This window comes from Rhineura floridana, chromosome 2 (genome assembly GCF_030035675.1).
Source record: "Rhineura floridana isolate rRhiFlo1 chromosome 2, rRhiFlo1.hap2, whole genome shotgun sequence".
NCBI classification, from domain to species: Eukaryota; Metazoa; Chordata; class Lepidosauria; order Squamata; family Rhineuridae; genus Rhineura; species Rhineura floridana.
Window position 1 is genome coordinate 212,985,253 of NC_084481.1, and position 24,349 is coordinate 213,009,601.

A 24,349-nucleotide genomic window follows, 5' to 3' on the forward strand; every position below is an offset into this window, starting at 1 on the left:
AGCTCCTGGTAAAGAAAATAGTTTGTTAAGGGTGCTGGGAATTATAGCTCTGTGAGGGGTATACTACAGTTCCCAGGATGCTTTGGGGGGGCTTTAAGTTTATGGTGTATATGTAACCACAGTTGAATACTTTCCAGTTTGCTGCATCAGCCTTGTAAGACATTTGTTGTGATTCAAGAGACAATGGGTGTGAGACAACTTTCTGTGACACATCAGTTGTGTACTGTGATTAATGCATATCAATCCTGACATTCTTGGTGGGTAACTAGTATATCAAAATTGTGTACCCCAAAATGGGGCAGATTTTTGAGGGTATATTTATTCAGTACTCACATTTCCATTTTTCATGTTACTTTTAAACCATTTTAACTTCCATGGCTTCCCACAAAGGGTGACAGGAATTCTCCATTAAAGATCCACAGTGGGAACTACAGCAAAATAATGCAGTGCACCCCACCCCACCCACAACTGTTCTTGTTCAGGATTCCAGCCAACCAGCCGGCCAGCAATGCCCTTCTCCAGAACACTCCATTCAATCCCAACTATCCTCCCCACCATTTTCCATTTTTCCTTTCTAACTGACAGCATCCCAGTGGCTCTGTTTTAGCTTACAAAGCAATCATTACTCACCACAAAGTTCAGCATTAGAAAAACTAAGAGCCCTCTCACAGAACTATAATTACTAGGATTGTGTGAACCCCCCATCCACTTCATTGTGGGCCCTGCTTCAGTGCTTTGAATTGGGCTCCTGTTCACTTCAGGGGAGCCTCACCTTGGACCCCGAATCTGAAGCAATATTCAGGAAACAGAAGCTTCAGTCCTCCCACTGACTTGCATTGGGAAACCAATATGGCCATAACTTTTTAGTGTTTATACACAGGTGCAGGAAGCCTGCAGTCATAGTAGACCCCAAGAGGGGATCAACCCTGCCAAATTTCAGACAGGTAGATCCAGATGTTTTGTTTAATTTTTTTTAAATTATTCAAAATAGCCATAACTAGTAAAACATTATGGCCAAATCACAGAGCTGAGATTCCTAGAGTTACCTGGGAAGAGGGATTGATTGTTAAACCGCTCTGGGAATTGTAGCTCTGTGAAGGGAATAAGGGTCTCCAAACAACTCTCAGTGCCCTTAACAAAGTACACTTCCCATGAAGCCTTCACTCAAGTCTAAGCGAAAGGCCCATCTCTCTTTGGCCTCTATCTGCACTATACATTTAAAACATTATTTCACCACTTTAAATATTCACAGCTTTCCCCAAAGAATCCTGGGAAGTGTAATTTGTTAAGGGTGCAGAGAGTGGTTAGGAGACCCCTATTCCCCTCACAGAATTGCAGTTCTCAGATTCCCTGGGAAGAAGGATTGATTGTTTAAGAAAAGAGGTGGGGTTTTTTAAAACACTTCTGTGGCTAAACCGGTTCAGTATTTGGCAACAGGCTTCTATTGCTTTCATAGGCATCTAACTATTTCTGCACTGGCCCACTGATTTCTTTGCACACCAACGTATGCATCAAGCATTCCTCAACACTGAAGAATACGTAGAAGAAACAATGCAGTCTATTTGCATGACATATATAAAGATAGTGAGACAACAGAGTTGATTTGTATTCCGTACCTAAGACAGAAATGTTCATTAGGCCAGACATTACATAAAAGATGCTTTTTAAAAGAACATATTGCATAATTAAAATGCACCAAAAGGAGAAAAAAATGCAGTTGTGACACTTCCTCGAAGCACTGTCTGTTCCCTGCAGCTCTTTCATGCTTAAGGCTAAAAAAAGCAAATTCTAAAATAATGGAAACAGTTGTAACTTGACCCTGTGAAAAGCTGATAAGATCTGACTGGGTCAAAGGCCAAGGCCAAGATCGCAAGACTGCCTGGATGATATTATTTTTGTCATGGTTCCAAATTGTTGAGAGGTAGGGCTTTGAATCTGGCACCTGAGAACCATATGATATGATAGTCTAGTTATTAAATATGACAGACCAAGAAAAAGCTGGATGGTGCACAGCTTCCTTGTGATTAGTACCCCGTATTTTACAATGTCACTGCTCTGAACGGTGTAATAGTGCCAAGACTCCTTCAAGATCTTGTGGTTTTGAGGCCAAAGAAAAAAAGAAAGAACATGAAATAAGAAAACTTTTTAACCTTTCTGAATAATTTTGCATGTTATTTTCCCTAACACATAACAACATTGATTCCTCCAGTCCTACATTATTATTATTACATTATGCCGTTACATTATGTAGCTACATTATGCCGCCCTGGGCTCCTACTGGGAGAAGGGGGGGGATATAAATCTAATAAATATAATAAATAAATAAATAAATGTTACTACTGCTACTACTACATCACACCCTTCCTCTTATGAGAGACCAGGGTGGCTCACAATAAAAAAAATACAGCTTTAAAAACAATACCAAAATCAAAATACATTTTACAACACGTAAGTCACAATATAAATTTATTTATTTATTTATTACCTTTATACCCCACCTTTCTTTTCATGATAGAAACCCAAGGCAGCTTACAGATAAAGATTCATCTGCATAATTACTTTAACATGCAACCTGGCAAAAACCTAGCCGTCTTTGGGATATATTTGTACCCCATGACGATTTCCAGTCGAAGGATGGGATAACTTTGTCCTCCAGATACCATTTTTTCTGTGTTGTCAGCACAAGTGTGCTTGACCATACCAAAGCATCTTGAGCCGAAGAACACTTATTCAGAGGAGACAGAATTTTTCTGAGCAATATACGCTGGCCCCTTCCCCATGCCTAATTACTGCCACACAATTTCTGGGGTATACTTGGACCCCAGCAGTTTGTTGTTTCCAGAAGGAAAACAGTAAGTGGTAACTGGCTGAAATCTGGGGATGTTGTATGTGTAACAGTTCGTGACGATGTCCTAGAGGACATCCTTGTACGTCTGCTTATGTGTACATTACACAATGAAAAGTACACCTGGGTCAAAATGGACCCCAAAAGTCAGCATGAGGTTCTAATCCTCAGCAATGTCAAAAGACGCTTGAAAAGCAGAATTGCAGAAGTTCTTTTAAAAATTGAAACAATTTAAGTTTTGAGAATTGATTCAGAGCCCGTTCAAGCATGGCTTTTGGGAAACAACTACCATCAGAGAAGGGCCATAGCTGAATGGGAGGGGACATTGCTTTGTATCCCTGAGGTTCCAGTTATAGACTCTCAGATAAGCCTCTGCCTGAGTCCCTGGAGGGCTATTGTCAATCAGTGAGGATCTAGATCAGTGATCTTCAAACTGTATCCCTAGGAGCCTTGAAGTTCCTTGGAAATATATTAAGTGGTTTCTCAATGAAAATAACAGTAAGGGCAGAGAAGCATCCCTGACCCTTGCTCATAACTAGTTATTATCCGCTGCAGTGTGCAGCCCACAGGGATGTATTGGCTGTGTTCCTGCTCTCAACCCAGAGATTGTGACTGTCACTTTAAAAGCTCTGAAACAACAAGTCCAGGAATGAAACAGAAAGGACAACAGAATGAAGCAGTAGAATGCTGTGGTGTTAGCATGGACTGTACCATGGACTGCAGATGGGTTATGACATTTTTGAACATTCCCCAATGTGAGTAAACTTCCTACAAGTGGAAAAGCATGCACAGCTTGGAAAGTCTCCCAGATGTGTTCATTTTCTATTTCCCAGGAAATGGGAGGACACAGAAATGGTATCTCCTTGGTGCAGTCCTTTCTCCTCCCACAGCATTCTATCATCTTATTCAGCTACATGTTTAGACCAAACCTCAGTTCATGTAGTGTGATAGTAAGGCTCAATCCTAGCTTTGTCCCATAGATGAGTTAATAGCATTTGAATACGCACCGGCATGTAAGAAGGACACAAATCGAAGCAAAGGAATGCAAAAAGGAAGTTGCATGCCAAATGCGGATGGCTTTTTTCTTTCTTTTTGGCATAGCTAATTTTTAAGGAAAGGACCTATTTTTTTTTGCAGAAAACAATAATCATATAAGGATTTGTCAAGACAGGCTTTGGCAGCTACTGTATAATACAGAGCAGAAGAAGGCAATGAAGATTTCTGTTTTGAAATAGGCCCCCTACTCTGTTAAGAATGTGTGCATGATGTATAATAGATACCTGTCTGATATAATTAATTATATTTTTCCCTAAATTTAACATTGCCTGAAGGGGAAAATCATTTTGCTTGGTGAAATCCCTCATGCCACACAAAGTCTGTGTGAGCAAGCCAGATTTAATTGCTGTGATAAAAACCACAAGAAAGACCAGGTTTGCATTAAATCGGTAACCGCATCTAGGGAAGAACAGCTTTAATCACCTTTGAAATGGTGACCACAAGATAATTAAAGGGAAAGTGCTCTCATTAGTAATTATCCAAGAATATCAAATCTCCGTTTTCTCGTGAAGTCCAATTTAAAATGCCTTGGCACGGGCTTCATTTTTCCTCCTTTGTTTTTTGGAGGTTATAAATCTACCAGAACTCTTCTGTAGGAGGCTAAGCATGAGTTCAAATAGGTTGCTGTATGACTTTCACAAAACTGTCCAAGTGCACCACTAGCTGCTGCTTAGCTGTATATCCAAATCTGTGCAAATAACTAGCTTGCCAGCTCTCAACCCAGACATTTTTTATTTGTTTGCTTTTTGTTTCAACCATGTATATATACCGCCGTTCAGCTCAGCTACCAGGACAGTTACAAAACCAAAATACATGAATAAAAATAAGACACATTAAGAAGGAAAATACATAAAAATGCATCTAAAAAAAAAGGAGAATTAAACAGTCTCTCTTTAGGTACCTCTCTTCCTGGCAGGCCTCTCTGTAAAAGTAAATCCACAAACAGGGTGCCAGCTCTGAGAAGGCTTAGCTCAGGTTTTGATTTGCCTGACCTCAGATAGACACCTAACAAGAGCTTCCAGAGATGACCTCAATATGTAGGCAGGTTCATATGAGGATAGACATATCTTAATGTATCTGGGTCCTAAGCTATAAAGATTTTTAAAGGTAAGCACCCGCATTTTGAATTGTACTTGGAAATAAACTAGAAGCCAGAGATGTTCTTAAATCAGTACTGGCAAGTATTGTCCAGTCCCATTCACCAGTCCCAATCAACAGCCTGGTGACTGTATTTTAAACTATCTAAATGCTTTTGAACAGTCTTCAAAGGCAGCCCCATGTAAAAAGTATTACAGTAGTCAATTCTAGAACTTACTAGAGCATGGATAACTATGGCCTATCCTGTTTTCAACTCTCTCTTTAAAAGCTCTGAAATAGTGACAGAAACTGCTGTCACTGCATTTTCTGCCCCTTTCCTCAGCACTCTTGAATGGACAAGAGCTATCCCCTAGAAAAGAAATATAGACTGGAAACACTGCAGTGTGGTTGTGGTCTGGATAGGAATGACTTTCTAAGGTGCACTGAGAAATGTGTACAATACTCCACTGAATGAAATGCCTTTCCATTTCTTCCTAGGACAAGAGGGACATGAAGTAAGAACTTCTCTGCCTACTTTCCAAAACAATAAATTATAGTTGTGTTCCTTTTTAATCACTGAAAATTTACGTTCTGATAGAACTCGTCTTCTGACCAATCATATAAATAAATAAATACATAAGAATTTCAGTTGAAAGACAAGAACTATGAAATGTGTGAGAAAATTAGTGCACTGCATCCAAAAAGTTCATTAATAAATTTGTGTAAAGAGCTATACAGCAGCTGTCTTATACTGAGTCAGTTCATTGATCCTTCTAGCTTCAAATTGTCTACACCAGGTGTGAGGAATCTCAGATATGCAGACGATACCATACTACTAGCAGAAACCAGTAAGGATTTGAAAAGAATGCTGATGAAAGTTAAAGAGGAAAGCACAAAAGCAAGACTACAGCTGAACGTCAACAAGACTAAAGTAATGACAACAGAAGATTCATGTAACTTTAAAGTTGATAATGAGGACATTGAACTTGTCAAGGATTATCAATACCTCGGCACAGTCATTAACCAAAATGGAGACAATAGTCAAGAAATCAGAAGGCTAGGACTGGGGAGGACAGCTATGAGAGAACTAGAAAAGGTCCTCAAATGCAAAGATGTATCACTGAACACCAAAGTCAGGATCATTCAGACCATGGTATTCCTGATTTCTATGTATGGATGTGAAAGTTGGACAGTGAAAAAAGTGGATAAGAGAAAAAATCAACTCATTTGAAATGTGGTGTTGGAGGAGAGCTTTGTGCATACATGGACTGCGAAAAAGACAAATAACTGGATGTTAGAACAAATCAAACCAGAACTGTCCCTAGAAGCTAAAATGATGAAACTGAGATTATCATACTTTGGACACATAATGAGAAGACATGATTCACTAGAAAAGACAATAATGCTGGGAAAAACAGAAGGGAGTAGAAAAAGAGGAAGAACAAACATGAGATGGATTGATTCCATAACGGAAGCCACAGACCTGAACTTACAAGATCTGAACAGGGTGGTTCATGACAGATGCTCTTGGAGGTCACTGATTCATAGGGTCGCCATAAGTCGTAATCGACTTGAAGGCACATAACAACAACAACAACAACAGCTCCCATGAGCCCCTGCCAGCATGGCCAATGTCCAGGGATGATGGCAGCTGTAGTTCACCAACATCTGACAGGCCACAGATTTCCCACACCTGGTCTACATTGACTGGCAGTGGCTGTCCAGGGTTTCAGAGAGGAGTTTGCCCCCGCTCTAAGTGGATATGCCAACAACTGAACCTGGGGCCTTTTGCATACAAAGCATGTGCTCTACCACTAGTCACAACCCTTTCCCCAATTAAATTACATTAAAACTTAAGTTAAATCTAATGAAACTGTTGAGCTTATGAAACATTTTTTCACTTTTTACTATAGTGCCAGACAGCCTGAGTCCATATTCACCAAAGAGAGAAGGACTTCATTTTGCAGCCCTCATCCCACCTGGAAATTCAAATGCCTCCCTGATTTCAGTTATTGAGTGGTGCACTGCAACCCTCTTCTTGGGCAGTGCAGCCTAATGGAAAACCAGATTAATCTGTACCAGTATCCGTACATTGGCTGTCACTGGATTCTGGTCATAATTTTGCTCTGTTGCTATTACGGACAAGGGGTGGGAGGTGCTTGCTGTGGATATTTGTGGGCAACAATTCATACCACTCAAAGTGAGAGTTTAGATGAGTTGGAGAGTGGGGATGAAAGGTGTTAAGTTGCTCAAAAGCCACAGAGAGAGAGTTTGCTGTGACAGAGTGGGGCCATCTTTGTGTGAGAGATGGGAGGGGGGAATGAGTGGACTGCCATAGGTCAGGAGTGGGGAATCTTTGGCACTCCAGATATTACTGAACTACAGCTCTCAGCAGCCCCACCAAGCATGGTCAATGGTCAGGGACAATGGGAGTTGTTGTTCAGCAACATCTGGAAGATCACAGGTTCTCCACACCTGCCATAGGTGAAAAATAGGGTGGGAGTTGTTGCTAAGACCATTGGTTTAATCTGTTTAAATGTCCTCTGTGTGTGCGTGTGTATGTGTGTACAGTGTGAGTGTGTGCTTACCTAGGTATTCAGTTAAATTAGGAACACTACTTTTTTATCATTGCCGTTTTGCTTGCTTGCCTTATCACAGAATTGTTCATTTGTTTACTGGGCCTGTTTATCTGGTTTTGGAATTTTTGTATATTTTTGTGTTTAAATTATTTTGTTCCTCATTCTGGGATTAAAATTATTCAGTGAAGAGGGGCTATAAATGCTGTAAAATAAATAAATATAAGCTGTTTCAAGGATGAGAGGCAACATGCTTCTGAATACTATGCCGTCCTGGGCTCCTGCTGGGAGGAAGGGCGGGATATAATAATAATAATAATAATAATAATAACAATAACAACAACAACAGCAACAACAACAACAATAATAATAGCTGCCAAAGACACAGAGACAGGAACACAGGGAGTTGTCTTATACCATGTCAGACTACTGTCTATCTAGCTCTGACACGAAGGAGTTCTGCCTTGCTGTCATCCTGAGTATGCCACTTGACTCTTTGTTTTCTAAAGCTATGCACTGCATGTGACTGGTTGGCCACTGTGAGAACAGGATGCTGGACTAGATGGGCCATTGGTCTGCTCTTAAGGACCTGAGCCAGCATGGCCAAGGAAGCAAATGAAAGTGGACTTTAGCTGCCCTCTTTAGGAGAGGTGCATTCTGCATCCACGAAGGAGAGGACCCCAACACTGGAATACTCTCCCAAAGAAAGGAAGAATTATGCCAACATTGCATTCTTTTCGGCACCAGATTCAGTTTTTATTTGCTCAAAGTGATTTCCAATCAAAGTGATTGCATTGGCATCGCTACTTAAGTAGATTTTGGTTTATTATTTCTCCAATTTTATGTTGTTTTGATTTTGTTTGCTTGAATATTGTACTAGTATATTGTAGTTTGATTTTTATATACCCCATCCTAGAATCCACATTTGGGATGAAAGAGCAGTTTAGATATTTTCAAAATAAGTAATTAAATGAAAACTTGCTCTTGCTATCTAGAGGCTTAGAGGTGCAAGGTCTCCAGATATATTCACATACCTCACTTTCCACCAGGTCTTGATAGCCTATACTGACTGACTACAGCTCTCCAAGATTTCAGGTAGGATTCCTTCCCAACCTAACCTGGAGATGTTAGTACTGAACCTAGGACCTTCTGCATGCAAAGCATGGACTTTACCACAGAACTCCAGGTCTTGGCCCCTATACTTTTTGGTCTGTTCCAGCAGGACTCATCTTAAGTTCTTATGTTCCACTCATACCCTTCTTTCAGTCCATGTATCTGCATCCTTTACCTGCATTCTGACATGGTAACAGGCCAAAGAGGAATGTGCTGCATGGATTTTCTAAAATGTTCAAATCATTCCTCACAATTTGGCTCACATATTGGAAGACCTCCCTCGTCCTCTTCTTATCTTTGCCAAATATCTTCCTTGCTGGTTGTTCTTGCCTGATAGAGCTCCCAGCTTTCTGTAACACACTTGCCAATGCTGGTGATGGAATTAAATTAACTCTCCACAGATGTTCCAGCTAATCCCTCAGGAAAGACCCCACTGCTGCACTTCCTCTTTAGCTAGAAAATACAAGCTAGCTCCCTTCTCACCTTCTATGCTGTGGATGTGATATCTGATGTACTCTTTGTCTTTATGTACGTGTACAACTTTGCATAATATATACATGCAATTACATATTTATATTTGCCATATAATCAGCCTTGGACATTATACGGATATAACATTTTAGACATTTAAACATTTAGACATTAAGACATTTAGACCGAGATGAAGTCATTGACATCCCATTGTCAAAAGGATATTGGTTTGGAATCAAACACATGTATCTGTAATGCATTAAAAAAAGATGTACTTTTAATATTTTAGTACTAGAAAGAACGGGGTGTGTGTTCTTGTTTCCCCCCCTATCTATATGGTTTGTCTTGGATGTTATTCATGGTTATACCTTTCTGTTCCATATTGGTGAAAATTGTGCCTCTATATTAATAGTAATATTACATGGCATTTATACAGCACCTTCCATAGGAAAGTCACAGCACTTCACAAACGGCAAGAAAGTGCCCCCAGATGCTGACAACATGGCCTGTGATCTTTTCAGGCTTCGTTTTCAGAACTTTTACAGGCCATATGAGCACATTAAAGTCAGGAAATGAATAAGCCTGGGACTTCACAGAATTAGGCATACCTCCATGTTTGCAATCTGCAGCAAACATGGGCTCTATGCAAATGTGGCCAGAGTGGGGGGCCTGGAAAATATATATTGTCTTCTTAGCCAGTTTAAAATAAAAAGATTTAATTTAAAAAACCAGCAATGCATTGGGAGGAGAAAAGGGAGAGCGAGGGTCTCAGAATGGGCATCTTATGCTACAAAGAGGAATATGGGTCAGTCAGATTATGCAGTCCCTAAAGAGATGGTAACAATGGAGTTCACCCTCAATGCTGTTAAATGAAAACACAAGGAGAAGGGGAAGGGCACAAGGGCTTCTCCACCGTTTACATGATTTCTGGAATAGATGGTCAGAAGTGTTCTCAGATTTCCAGTAAGAACAGATACTGCTACTTACTAATGGAGCTTCACTGTTTGGCCACATTCACACCATGCATTTATTATTTCAACTAAAACGTCATGGTTTCCCCAAAGAATGCCGGGAAGTGTAGTTTGTGATGGGTGCTGAGAGACTCCTATTGTCCTCAAAGTGCTACAATTGACAATGTAGTTTGTCAATGAGTCCCTCTTCCCGTTCCCTGACAACTCTGGGAACTGTAGCTCTGTGAGGGGAATTGGAGCTTCCTAACAACTCCCAGCACCCTTCACAAACCATAGCTCCCACGATGCTTTGGGGTAAGTCATGGCTGTTTAAAGTGGGGAAATAGTGGAATAAATGTATGGTGTGAATGTGGCCTTTCTTTTCATATAAAACCTAATTGAGGTCTAGAGGCTATAAAATCAGCCATCCACAACCTGGCGCATTCCAGATATTCTGAACTATTTATTTTATTCATTCAAAGTATTTATAATTCATCCTTCACCTGAGGGTCTCAAGGCAGAGATATACATAGTCTAAACCAACATGAAATTAAAAGCGGATAAAACAAAATGCAGACGTTCATTCCAAACAAAACCAGCAGCAGTAACAGAAATTCAAATGCCCGATACACCTTACCCCGGGGTAATGAAGTGTGTCTTCACCTGCTGCTGAAACAACTTCAGTGTTATGGTGAGATGCACTGCAGAGGGGAGGTCATTCCTCTCTGAGAATGCTGCATGCTGACTGTAGATGATGGGGTTTGTAATCCAGAAGATCTGAAGGGCGGACTTCCGGGAAGGGTGACTTAGCCTGTGCCTGCTTTTGAGACGGGCTCCTGCCTCAAAAGAAGCTTATTCAGATATATCAGTCAGATTTTTTTTTTTTTTGACTGATTAAACTTCTCCCGGGTAGGGAGAAACGAAGAGATTAACCTCAAAGCCTATTTTTGTTGGGACGACCAGATCTCATTAATTTATGGGACGAGGTCCAGCCGACGAAGGTGGGACGGATTTTCAACAACAAGCTCTATCTGATAAAGCGAACGTTCATCTTATCTTCTAAGAGAGAACGCACTAACAGGCAAGCACCCTTCTTTCTATATTTTTCTTTTACTTGACTTAAATTGTTGCTGTTTAAAAGAGATTTGCCAGATTGATCGGTTTTTGACATCTCACTGGGGAGCTATAACTTCTCTCTGCTACTCACTAATTAATAGCTTATCTCTGTTTTTGTTGCAAAAAGCTGTCCTGGATTTGCATTCTAAAGATATACACAGAAGAGGGATTTCTATTCCAGATTTTTATTTTGAAGAATATTATATTGTCTGAGACTACTCTCTTTTTGGTCTATTTTATTTTGACGAATCTGTTTCCTGACGACCGCCATTAATTGTTTCGATCCTGGGAACTGCATTTTGTTTACTTAAGCATGGAGAGATAAGGCTGTCTGCTCTGTTTATACTGTGATGTCACCAAGTTTGGAGTATTAACCCAATTGTTGCTGAAATAAGAAGTGGTTTTCCTATATTTTTCTTTTAAAATGGCAATTAAGAAAGTGGCTGAGAATCTGGAAATAACTATGTTTCAGAAAATAATGGATGAGATTGAGATAACGAAACAAAACCTGCGACAGGGTTGTAAGGAGCTGAAAATTGAATTGAGTAAAATGAAGCAGGAGATTAAAGATATAGGGGTCCCTGTGAGAGAGGTGACCCTGGAAGGGGTCCCTGTGAGAGAGGAGACCCCGGAGATTGGAACAAACGTGGAACAGGAAAAAGATTTGGAGTCTATGGACTTTAGAAACAAAATCTATTGTTTGGAGACACAGGAGATTAAAGACATAGGGGTCCTTGTGAGAGAGGAGACCCTGGAGACTGGAACAGGGGTCCCTGTGAGAGAGGAGACCCTGGAGACTGGAACAGGGGTCCCTGTGAGAGAGGAGATCCCGGAGATTGGAACAAACGTGGAACAGGAACAAGATTTGGAGTCTATGGACTTTAGAAATAAAATCTATTGTTTGGAACTCAATGTTATCTCTGAAGAAATTAATGAAGATTCTAGAGATAAAGTTATCAATGGCATGGATAATCTTCTGGACTGGAATGATGTGATGGAGCCCAATATAGAGAAAATCTATGGAATTAACTGCAGCCATGTGACAATGGAAAAACTTTCAAGAGATGACCCAGTGTATTTTGAAAAAAAGAACAGAGATATGATTTTACAGCAGTATTTCAGCAACCTATTCAGAATGGATGGCAAGAAAATATTTGGGATAGAGGTAATTCCCATCAGACTCTTACTATATGACTATGGCTTTGACAGCAAGATTATTATGGAATACTGATAATGGAAGATTGGATACTGAAATTACTGGACTTAACAAGACTACTGAAGATGGAAGATGGAAAATGGAACTAATAGGGATAATAGAACAATGGCTACTGAAATTACTGAACCTAACAGATTCTGATGTGATGGATTAATTGAAATGTTTATTTTGACTATGGTTATGACAATAAGATTATCATAATTAGTAATGAGATGGATTAATCGATATGCTTATCTGGAAAAAAAAAATTGATAGATATATTTCTTAAAGAATTGAAACCTCTCTTTGACTTTTTGTGGAAAGAATAAAGTAATGTTTATGAGATTTGATGATTAAGTAAGATAACTACTGGAGGAAAGTGATTTTATAATATGACTTAAGAGACAGGATTGTTATATATTATAGACTTATAACTGATTTGATCTTTGACAAATGGGAAGTCAATATTTTACTCTTTATTTTTTATTTTTGTTTTTTTTTTTCTTTTTTTTTTTTTTTGTTTAACTATTTTTGATTTTGTTTTTTGTCTTTGAATGTTTTATGATTTCGTCTTGTATGTTTTATGAAAATCTGAATAAAAATTATTGAAAAAAAAAAAAAAGATCTGAAGGGCACCAAGTTGGAGATGGCCACTCTAAATACAGCCCGCCACCCTAGCAACAAGGCATTCTTCCCACGCTGCCACTAGAAGACAGATGGCCCCTTCAATAATTATTATTAACTCTTCCTTCTCCACAGTACTGATGCATGCGCTTTAGCACAACAGCAAACATACTTTTTAATTTTACCTTTTATTTACATAAAAAAGGAATATCGCCATTTTCATAACAAAGTATCAGTGCGGTGTTCAATAATAATTCTATATACATTAAAAACTAGATAAGAACTAAAATTGCACATCAACCGCCTATCTATTATAGAAATAGTTTTTCTTAATTGTCCACATAAGCTTGACGGCAGAGAAAAGTTTTCAGCAAATGTTTAAAATTTAATCCAGAATATGCCTGCCAAGTCTTCTGCAAGTGCACTGGTGTTTCCCAAAGCAAACATTAGAAGAGCATTGCTGCATTAGACAAAGGGTTGATATAGACCCGTATGCTGTTTCCAACAGTGGATAGCCAGACGCTTCCAGGAACAGGTCTTCCCCATTGTCCTGGGAAATAAGTGTTCAGTGGTATACTGTACCTGGTAGCTGTTGACATATGTGTAGTGAGTGTGGCCTGTCTCTTTAACAAACATGCTTATAATAGAAGTGAATATAATAGGAATCTCCTCAGGTGTGGTCCGTCCATAGTAAAATGGTAACTAGTTGGAATCTTGTCTTAGCATAGCAGGCAGCTAGCTAGTGAGTTGTTGATCTGTTGTTCACAAACAAAGCTATTGAAGTTTCCCTGCTTCCTGTTGCTTCCTGGGATCAGGGCAGACACATTGCAAGGTTTCCTCACATAGTGAGTGTACTATGCAATGTTCTGTGAGTACACCTTTTCAAAGCCAGCTAACCTAGTGACCATCACTACGTCTTACAACAATGAATTTGGGGAGGGCCATCGCTCAGTGTTATGTTATGTTTTATTTCTAGGCTGCCTTTTGGCCAAAAAGACCCCCAAAGCGGCTTACACACAAATAGAAAAACACAAATACAAAATACAAATAAAAACAATATAATTTACAAAAATTCAAGCCAACAAAATCCTAGCATTTCTGAAAAGCAACTATGGCTAAAAACCAAAAGCATTCATCTCCCTGGTAAAGGACAGTCCCTAGAAAAATGTCACGAAGAGCAGGGGTGAGGGCTTGCCCCTTGGTGGTCCGAGTACAGTGTCACCCCTGCAGCAGCACCTCCCAATCTGCAGCTCCTCCTGATAAGGTCCAGGTCTGCTGCCAGTCCATGTAGACAATAGTGAGCTAGGTGGACCAGTGGATCTGATCTTCAGTATAAGGCAGCTTTCTATGAATTCCATGAAGTGAATTAGATACTGCATGAAGAAATACTTTGGGAAGGAAGTCTGTCAGAAATCTAGGGATATTTGAAGAAGATTGCAGACCAGGATGTAGTTATATTTTGGATTTCACACCTTTCTAAATTTTGTGAAACAATTCACACATCAGAAAAAAGTACCAAAATCGGTTTTTGAAAAATATGTATTGGGGGATAAAATACTTGTAGAAATGCATACTTTTTTCAAAATGTACAGTGTATTTAGTGAGAAAATATGTACTTAAAAAGTTTTTCAAATATGTATTTAACAACTAATTATCATGCAGGTTTTTAAAAAATGCAGATTAATGTGAAAACAGGATGGAATGAATAGTTATGGGGAAAAATCCAATTCAATTCACATTTATAGCAGAATCTGTCAAGTTTGCACTTTCGGAAACAATACAAGAACTAAAACACAGCCATCTTTTGAAATTCACACTTATCTAAATTTTGCAATGCATTTTTCTAATCAAACATTGTTTACAAAGATGCATATCTTGTGGGAAAATGTGCTTAAAATGAATACATGAGTGAAAATAGCATATCAAAATGCATTTCATTAGGAGAAATTGCTTGCAAAAATGTGCACGTTAGTCAAAGCTGCATTAAAAATGTATTTATTAGGAGAAATTTGAATGAAATGCTGGAGAATTTTAATGACAATTTCTTTTTAAAAATTTGCAAATTGCTGCAGAAATGTGGAGAACTTAAGACTGGAGAAATCAGCAACTGAGAGAGCCAAAATTGAAGATCTTTCCATCCCTACTCATGACTGAATACATGAAAAAGCATCATTGGGGAGAAATGAACTGATATATGAATTCCTAAAACCTATTGCTAGGAATTATAGTGAGTGACTTCATTTTGGTGTTATGAGAAACCCAAAATATTTATCATTGCTTAACACGGTTCCTAATTTCTCAGCTTCTACCATATGAAGCAGGGTTGGCTAACCTGTGCCCTCCAATTGTTGCTGGACTACAACTCCCATCATCCCTGACCATTGGCTATGTTGGTGGGGGCTGATGGGAACTGGAGCCCAACAACATCTGGAGGGCTGTTGGTTGGCCACTGATGACATTAAGATTTTTTTCTGGATTATTTTTATTTTGTACATTGTCAAATTTCAAGATGCATAATAGTGATGATGATGATTATATGTGTAGCATACACATATATACAGATTTTTAAAAACATCAGCACAATCATATCTGAGCACCCTGGTCCATTTAGGATTTGCAGATGGATTTTCACACATTCTTAAAAATGCATATGAACATGTCCGTGCTGACCACACATTATGTTGTAACCAGAGCAGAGGTGTCCAATACAGTGCCCTCCAGCTGTTGTTAAGCTACAACTCCCACCATCCCTGACTGTTGGCCAGGCTAGCTGGGGCTGATGAGAGTTGGAGTCCAACAACATCTGGAGAGCACAATGTTGGCTCTCTCTGAACTGGAACATATTCCTAATCCTGGAGGTAGCATATAGCTATCATATCTAGTAGTAGCTATTGTTAGCCTTATTCTCCCTCCATTTGTCTAATCTCTTTTAAAAGCTATCTGTATAAAACTGCTTGCACAGTGCTAGGTGAGATGCCTCCTGCCTCCACCACCACCTCCCAACATTCACAGGTAAGAGTGAAAATCACCCCCAACAATCACCCAGCAGCAGCCAATGCTTCTGCTTGCTAAACCACCTGCACTGAAATTAAACTACCCTTTTCCACACACTTAGATTCAGGCCATATACGCTCAGCTCACATCAGTTACATCAGGGAGATGGGCCATCAGTGGTAGGCTTATTGTTTTCCCCACCAACACTGCAAAATGGAATTACTAGAGAAAGGCAGAGACAGTACTGAAAATAACCCACACTCTGAATCAGAGAGTTTGAAGTGACCTCAGAGGTCATCTAGTCCAACCTCCTGCTGATGCAGAAAATCTACTGCTATAGCATCCCTGGTAGGTGGCCAAAAATCCTCTACTTTTAATAAAAGGGAACCCACGACCACCCATGGCTGTCTTTTCTATTGTCATACAGCTTGTACCATCAGGATGTTGTTCTGAATCATCAGCTCACCTCCTCTTTTTTGGCATTTGAATTCATTGGTTCAGGCCCTACCCTCTGGAGCAACAGAAAACAGTACAGTAAAAAAAGTTTTAGTAAAAAATATAGAATTATGGCTATTTTCTATACTGCTGGAGGCAGTATGCCTTTGGATACCAATTGCTGGGAATCATAAGAGATGAGCTTTTGGGCTTCCCATAGGCATCTAGTTAGCCACTGTGAATACAGGATGGTGGACTAGATTGGCCTTTGGCCTCATCCAACAGGGCTATTCTTATGTTCTTCTTATGTTCTTAGTTTCATGTCAAACTAATTACAAAAGAAACCAAACCTATTAAATTTAACTCATACAAACACTTTTTACCATTAAAAAGTCTATAAAAATATATTTAAAGAAACATTTCCAAAAAGGCAGTTTGGCCACCATTCAGAGTTAGCTTCAGAGATGAGTGTAGTGGAATGTCAATTTATCTGACTGACAATGACTGACCTGCATTTAAGAACAAAGTCATATTTCTGTCCATTAAAGACATATCCAGCTACCAACATGGGCTGTTTGCCCCATCTTTGAGATACCCATTGTTGTGCTGATTTCTCTCCCCGCTTCCCCAAACATGGCAAATGAATGTATGGATGAAAATAAAATCTTTACTCCACTCCCCATCCCTAGACAATCGCAGACAAAAACAGTCATTTAGAGAAACACGCACAAACACTCACACACACTCCATCAGCCTAAGCCAGTCCAATAGCCGAGTGAGGAAACAATACGGGAGCCAAAGCATTGTTTGAGCAGCCTATTTATTAACAGATTTACAAAGAGGGACAGCAACTTGGCTAAAACCTTATTGCTGAAATGAGGGGGGGAACATAATTATGACATTCAATTATTCCATTAAGTGAAATTAACTATTCTTTTCAGATCTTTGGAAAGAGCAGAGCTAAAGCCCATGATCTGAATAATTAGGTCAATGTAGGTGATTTCTGAAGGAAAGTCTGTCTAGACTGGGTTTTTTTTAAAAAAACAAAAACAAATTGTTTCAAGATTTGAGAGGTAGGTCTGTATATGTATGTGTGTGCGTGTCTGTTTGCTCCTTTGAATTCTCAGGGTGGTCACATTAATAGGTTTGCCCTGGCAGGTAGAGCAAACTCTGGATCAAGGTGTGGCATTCCCGCTTTGATGTCGGCTGTCATGCTTGACTGCATTTGGATCTCTTTGGCTGCCATCAAGTCTGTTGTCGTGGGAGACCAGGTAAACCAGAGCTGTTCTTTCTGACAATCCCTCCCTGGCACAGAAGGATCTTTTATTCTGGGAGGTATACAAGGGGTTTTTGCCATGTCAGGCAAATGATAGCAGCTTTTAACATTAAAAACAAATGCATTGTTTCTAATACAGTCTTAAGTCAAGAGGCCTTAGCACAGGATCATGGGTTTTGCTTACAAAGAACTACGAAACAAGACCTGAGGAACAACAAAAAATATTTAATTGATTGGCCAGGGTTAATAATATGTGCTGTAAGATGGAGGGTGCTATAGAATAAAATCAAGAAAAAGTAACAACAAGCAAGAAAGAACAATCTCTGTCCCAAGGAACTACCAGCTTAAGTTAATAGCCAATTAACTGGGAAGCTAAATATAACAGTAAATGTCTCTGACTGTTGTAAGTCAGTGGCAGAGCATCTGCTTTGCGTGCAGAAGGTCCCAAGTTCAATCCCTGGCATCTCCAGGTAGGACTGCGAGAGATTTATGATTGAAACCCTGAAGAGCCACTGCCAGTCAGCGGAGACAATACTGAGCTAGATAGACTAGTGGTCTGACTCTGTGTAAGGTAGCTTGTTTGTTTCCTGTGGCCATAAACAAACATCTAATTAAGACTAATGTTATAAAGATCAACAAACTCCAGTTTGTGGCCTGGTTGCAGTTTATGAAACGGAGATACCACTGAAGACTGAGGTAACAGAGAAGATATATTTTTAAGTTATTAACACAAATTCTAATATTACAAACTATAGAATAAAATATTGAATGTCAGACAAGGTCTGAAACTCAAGGGATGGAAGAATTTAGCTCTAGGTTCAGCAGAACTTCAATGATCTACAGTTTGTAGCAATGGAAATGATACAAGTAATACGTACTAGATTAGCAAATAGTTAATCACTTCACTCATCAAACGAGATCAAATCAGAGACAGGAAAATTAGAGGTCACTCTTACTACAAAATTTATTATGGGGGGAAAGGAAGAGAGGAGTCAACCTTGACACAGGGCAATAGGAAGTGGAGGTTGCATGGACTGGAGCATTAGGCAATCAGTTCTTCTGAATGATAATAAATATGGACTGCCTTCAAGTCGATCCCAACTTATGGCGACCCTATGAATAGGGTTTTCATGGTAAGTGGTATTCAGAGGTGGTTTACCATTGCCTTCCTCCGAGGCCAAGAGGCAGTGATTGGCCCAAGGTCACCCAGTGAGCTTCATGGCTGTGTGGGGATTTGAACCCTTGTCTCTCAGGTCATAGTCCAACACTGTAACCACTACGCCACACTGGCTCTTCTCTCTTCTGAATAGAATATTCTATTTATTATTTTAATTAATTAATTATTAATTTTCTGTCCTGCCCTTCCTCCCAAAGGAGCCCAGGGTGGCAAACAGAACAATTTAACAACAACAAGAAAGTATATTCTTGGGCAAGGTCCTGGAACGAGTGGTTGCTGACCAGCTCCATGCGCTGTTGGATGAAACCGATTATCTACATCCATTTCAGTCGGGTTTCAGACCCGGTTTCGGCACTGAGACGGCCTTGGTCGCCCTGTGTGATGACCTATGTCGGGAGAGAGACAGAGGGAGTGTAACTCTGTTGATTCTCCTTGATCTCTCAGTGGCTTTTGATACCATCGACCATGGTATCCTTCTGGAGAGGCTTGCGGAGTTGGGTGTTGGAGGCACTGCTTGGCAGTGGTTCCGCTCTTACTTGGCGGGCCGTCTCCAGAAGATAATACTTGGGGAACATTGCTCAACGCCGTGGGTTCTCCAATATGGGGTCCCGCAGGGTTCGGTCTTGTCTCCCATGCTTTTTAACATCTATATGAAGCCGTTAGGTGCGGTCATCCGGGGTTTTGGAGTGCGTTGTCATCAGTACACTGATGACACGCAGCTCTACTTCTCCTTTTCATCTTCTTCAGGTGAGGCGGTCGATGTGCTGAACCGTTGTCTGGACGCCACAATGGACTGGATGAGAACTAACAAACTGAAACTCAATCCTGATAAGACTGAGATGCTGCTGGTGGATGGTTTCTCTGGTGAGATGGTGGATACATACCCTGTCCTGGACGGGGTTACACTCCCCCTAAAGGATCAGGTTCGTAGTTTGGGAGTCGTTTTAGACTCTTCCCTGTCACTTGAGGCCCATGTAGCCTCAGTGGCACGGAATGCGTTCTACCAACTTCGGTTGGTAGCCCAGCTACGTTCCTATCTGAGTAAGGAGGACCTTACATCAGTGGTTCATGCTCTGGTAACCTCATGTTTGGACTACTGCAATGCGCTCTACGTACGGCTACCTTTGAAGACGGTTTGGAAGCTACAGCTAGTGCAAAATACGGCGGCCAGACTGCTAACAAGAACTAAGTGGTCTGAGCATATAACACCTGTTCTGGCTCGCTTGCACTGGCTTCCAATATGCTACCGGACCAGATTCAAAGTGTTGGTTTTAACCTATAAAGCCTTATACGGCGTGGGACCACGATACCTGCAGGAACGCCTCTCCCGTTACGAACCGGCTCGTACACTACGGTCTACTACGAAGGCCCTCCTCTGGGTCCCAACCCATAAGGAGGCCCGGAGGGTAGTAACAAGATCTAGGGCCTTCTCAGTGGTGGCCCCCGAATTGTGGAATAGTCTCCCCGAGGAGGTACGCCTGGCGCCGACACTATTATCCTTTCGGCGCCAGGTTAAAACCTTTCTCTTCTCTGAGGCATTTTAATTTAAGTTATTTATGTAAATGCTGTAATTTCTATTTTAGATGGTGTATTTTTATATTTGTTATACTGACTTTGTAATTTTATTATTGTATATGTTGCTATGTTTGCCGCCCAGAGAGCTGTTTGCTAGTCGGGCGGGATATAAGCTGAATAAATAAATAAATAAATAAAATACATTTAGAATTCTGTATCTTCAAATAAAACACACTTAAATTATATATATGTATATTTAAATACACATGTAACTATCAACATTGAGATAAAATACATATGTCAATAAGCATACTGTGATAAAATATGTATGTAAGTATGTATGTAAATACTTATTTAAATAAGAATCCGTATTTTTAAAAAACCATGAACATGCAATGGAGTAGGTTTATGAATGAACACATGCAAAGTTGACATAGACTGGAAAATAGGCTGATATGTCCTTCTTTAGGTGCACCCCAGAAATCCTCACTCACAACCTAAGGAAATGGTCTTTAAGTGCAATACATTCCAAAACATGTTTTTTCATAAGTGAGACCTACTGAGCTCAATGTAATTCTTTAACTTTCTAGGACTGCAGCTACATGCTTTTGGGTGGAAACTAATACAAATCCAAATACAGATCCAAATCGTGTCCAGACAGCCTCGAGGTGAGCGCCCTGTGAATATTTTCACATATTTCTTATATTTTCTCATATTTATTGTAGATAGGAATTAGGTAGTATGTATATGTGTGAGAGAGAATGGAGTGTGTATTTTTAATATCATCAATTTAACATTAATTACCTAAATCTCTTTTAGGATGTACAACAAAAAACCCTGACATTTGGGTCACAAAGATTTATTATATTATATTGCCAAGTCACTGCATCAGCTGCTCTGGTAGATAGGATTCAAATTCAAATCTAGGCTAAAGACATGACAACTGTCACCCTTGCCCAGCAAAGCCCTCTTAGGTTAAAAATGTTAGCCGTCCTCCTCCTTGCCTGCATCAAATCTGCTACTGATCCCTAGGAATAGCTAATCCAGACTTCCTTACATAGAGTTGACAGGAAGAATAAAGCCATTGTGTCATCATAATAATTCAGACTAATCACACATTTATGAAAGGAAATTAGGGAGAAATTGTTAACTCTTCCTCGTTCAGCAGTTTCATGCTTTTTTGAATGAACTCAATGGAAACTATTCAAAATTTGCTACAGCAATGGGTGGGAAAGCTGTGGCTCAGCACATGCTGCTGGACTGCAACTCTCATCATTCCTAACCATTGTCTGCAATGGCTGGGTCTGACAGCACTTGGGTCCAACAACATCAGGAGGCCCACAGGTTAGCAACCCCTGTGCTACAGATTCCAAATGCAACCTAGTGCATAAGAACATTAATTTTAGATCTTGAAACCCCATGATCAAATCCACCATCAGCCAGAGTAGCTTGTCAGCAATTTACTGGACCATTTGTTGCACAATGTCTGCTGCTGAATGCATGATACCAATATAAGCTGCCTAATACCATGTCAGGTATTTGGTTCAACTTACCCAGTGTTACCTACTCTCTTGGACTGGCTCTCCAGGATCTCAGTGTCAGGTCTTTCCTAGCTTTGCAACCTCTGATGTTTTAACCAGAGAAGCAGAATTGAGACTGGGGCCTTCTACATGCCAAGCATGTGCTACAGAACTGAGCCATGTCTCCTCCTCCTCCTCACCAAACAGGTTATCAGTGTTGTCATGTTTTAAATGGTGTGGAAATTAGGCGATGGGGACCCTTTCATCCTCTAAATATTGTTGGACTACAACTCCCATCATCTCTGTCTGGGGCTCATTGGATATTATCCAATAACATCTGGAAGGCCAGAGGTTCCCCATCCCTGTGCTAGAAGGATGTTTCGTGGGTTAGGGGAATGGCTGTGGCTCATTGACAGAACATCTGATATGCATGCAAAGAGTCCTAGGTTCATTCCTGGCATCTGCAGCTAGGGCTGGAAGAGACCCTTGCCTGAAATCCTAAAGAGCCATTGCTGGTCAGTTTAAACCATTTTGAGTTAGATGTACGAATGGTTTGACTCAGCATAAGGCAGCTTGCTGTGCTGTTCCTTTGTTGCAATCCAACACAAGCACATCTGGTGGGCCATTGTGAGAAAGGATGCTCGACTAGATGGGTCTTTGGACTGATCCATCAGTATTCTTCTTATGTTCTTACATTTTTATCTATTTATCTCTACATATTCTCTTGCAGTGAGTCAGTCCATAAGCTCATCCAGCTAAGTACTGTCTACTCTGACTGGTCCAGCCCCCACCCCCAACCTTCTGAGCGGATTCTTTGGGGTTGTGCAAAGAGCTGCAGGGAGGAGAAAAGGAAGTCCAATTTGTGCAAATTGAAGTCCATTGTGAAACCAGGATTCTGCAACTGGATATCATCCTAAGTTCTTGTGAATCGCCCAGAGAGCTTCAGCTATGGGGCGGTCTATACGTTTAATTAATTAATTAAATAAATAAATAAATTATAATGAGCATTTGCTAGTGTAACACATGTTTTCAGCATCTCTCTCTTCTCTTGCAGTTGGTGCCAGCCAATTTAATCAGTACTATTGGCATTGTTTTTTTTCTTTTTTAAAAAAAGTGATGCCTTTTTTGAAGACACTCATACTTAAGTATAATAAAAAAACCTTTGATTTCTACATTGTATTCCATATATTGGCAATTTGCTCAAGTATCCGAGAAAGGAATAGTGAGACTGTGCTAATGCTTTTAATATTAACCTTTAAGCTTGGTCTGAAATGAAATGAAAACATAACATTCATATGTAAATCCAGCTACATTTCAACTAGTCCCTTTCATTCCAACCTGGTTCCTCTCTTTTGTGAGGTAACGAAAAACAGGTTATTAATAATAATGTCTGTATGTTGGGTGGGCATGTATCTGTACACGTATGAGGAAGAAAGCAAAGCTCTTTTCCCCATTAGTCCTATGGAGCTATGGATTTCTAGCTCTACTAGCGTACATTATGTCACTCTCTAAAGAATTCTGTCAGTGCTATGAATTTCTAGACCGTGTCTTGAAGAACATGCATGGAAAGCATATTTGAATGAGACTTTCTTGGATGGTCTAGCCTTGGTGGCGGGGTGGAGGTGACTACAGAAAAGTTGATCATTTTTATAACCTGTTCCTTAATCAGAACTATACGATTAAGTCCTGTGTATAAACAGTGATAGACTCAGCAGCAAGGAATCACTGGCAATCACACAAGCCCCCCACTATGCATTTAGACCAGTATCATACCACTTGGCTTCCCCCAAAGAATCCTGGGAACTGTAGTTTGTTAAGGGCTGCTGAGAGTTGTTAGCAGGCCACTATTCTCTTCCTAAAATCATCAGAGTGGTTTAACAGTCACTCCCTCTTCCTAGGGAACTTTGGGAACTGTAGCTCTGTGAGGGGAATTGGTGTCTCTTAACAACTCTCAGAGTGCTTAGCAAGCTACACTTCCTAGGAGTCTAGGGGGGGAGCTATGATATTTTAAAGTGGTATGACACTGCTTTAATTGTATAATGCAGGTGGAGCCACACTTAAAACAGGCTTTGAGAAATCAACCTATGCAAGATCCTGTGATTTCTGATGAGCAGTGTGATTGGCCACCACCATGTCCCTCAGCAAGCAGCCAAGGTGGCAGTGGTAGCCTTGGCCAGAGCTTGGAAAAGTTACTTTTTGAACTACAACTCGCATCAGCCCAATCCAGTGGCCATGCTAGCTGGGGCTGATGGGAGTTGTAGTTCAAAAAAAGTAACTTTTCCAAGCTCTGGCCTTGGCGAGTGAGTGAGTTGTGTGGGATACATGGGGTGACAATGGTGGCAGCTTGGGTGGGTCGGTGGGAGGCCACTGCGTAGTGACAGAATTAGTCCAGGGTGGCGGGGGCAGAGG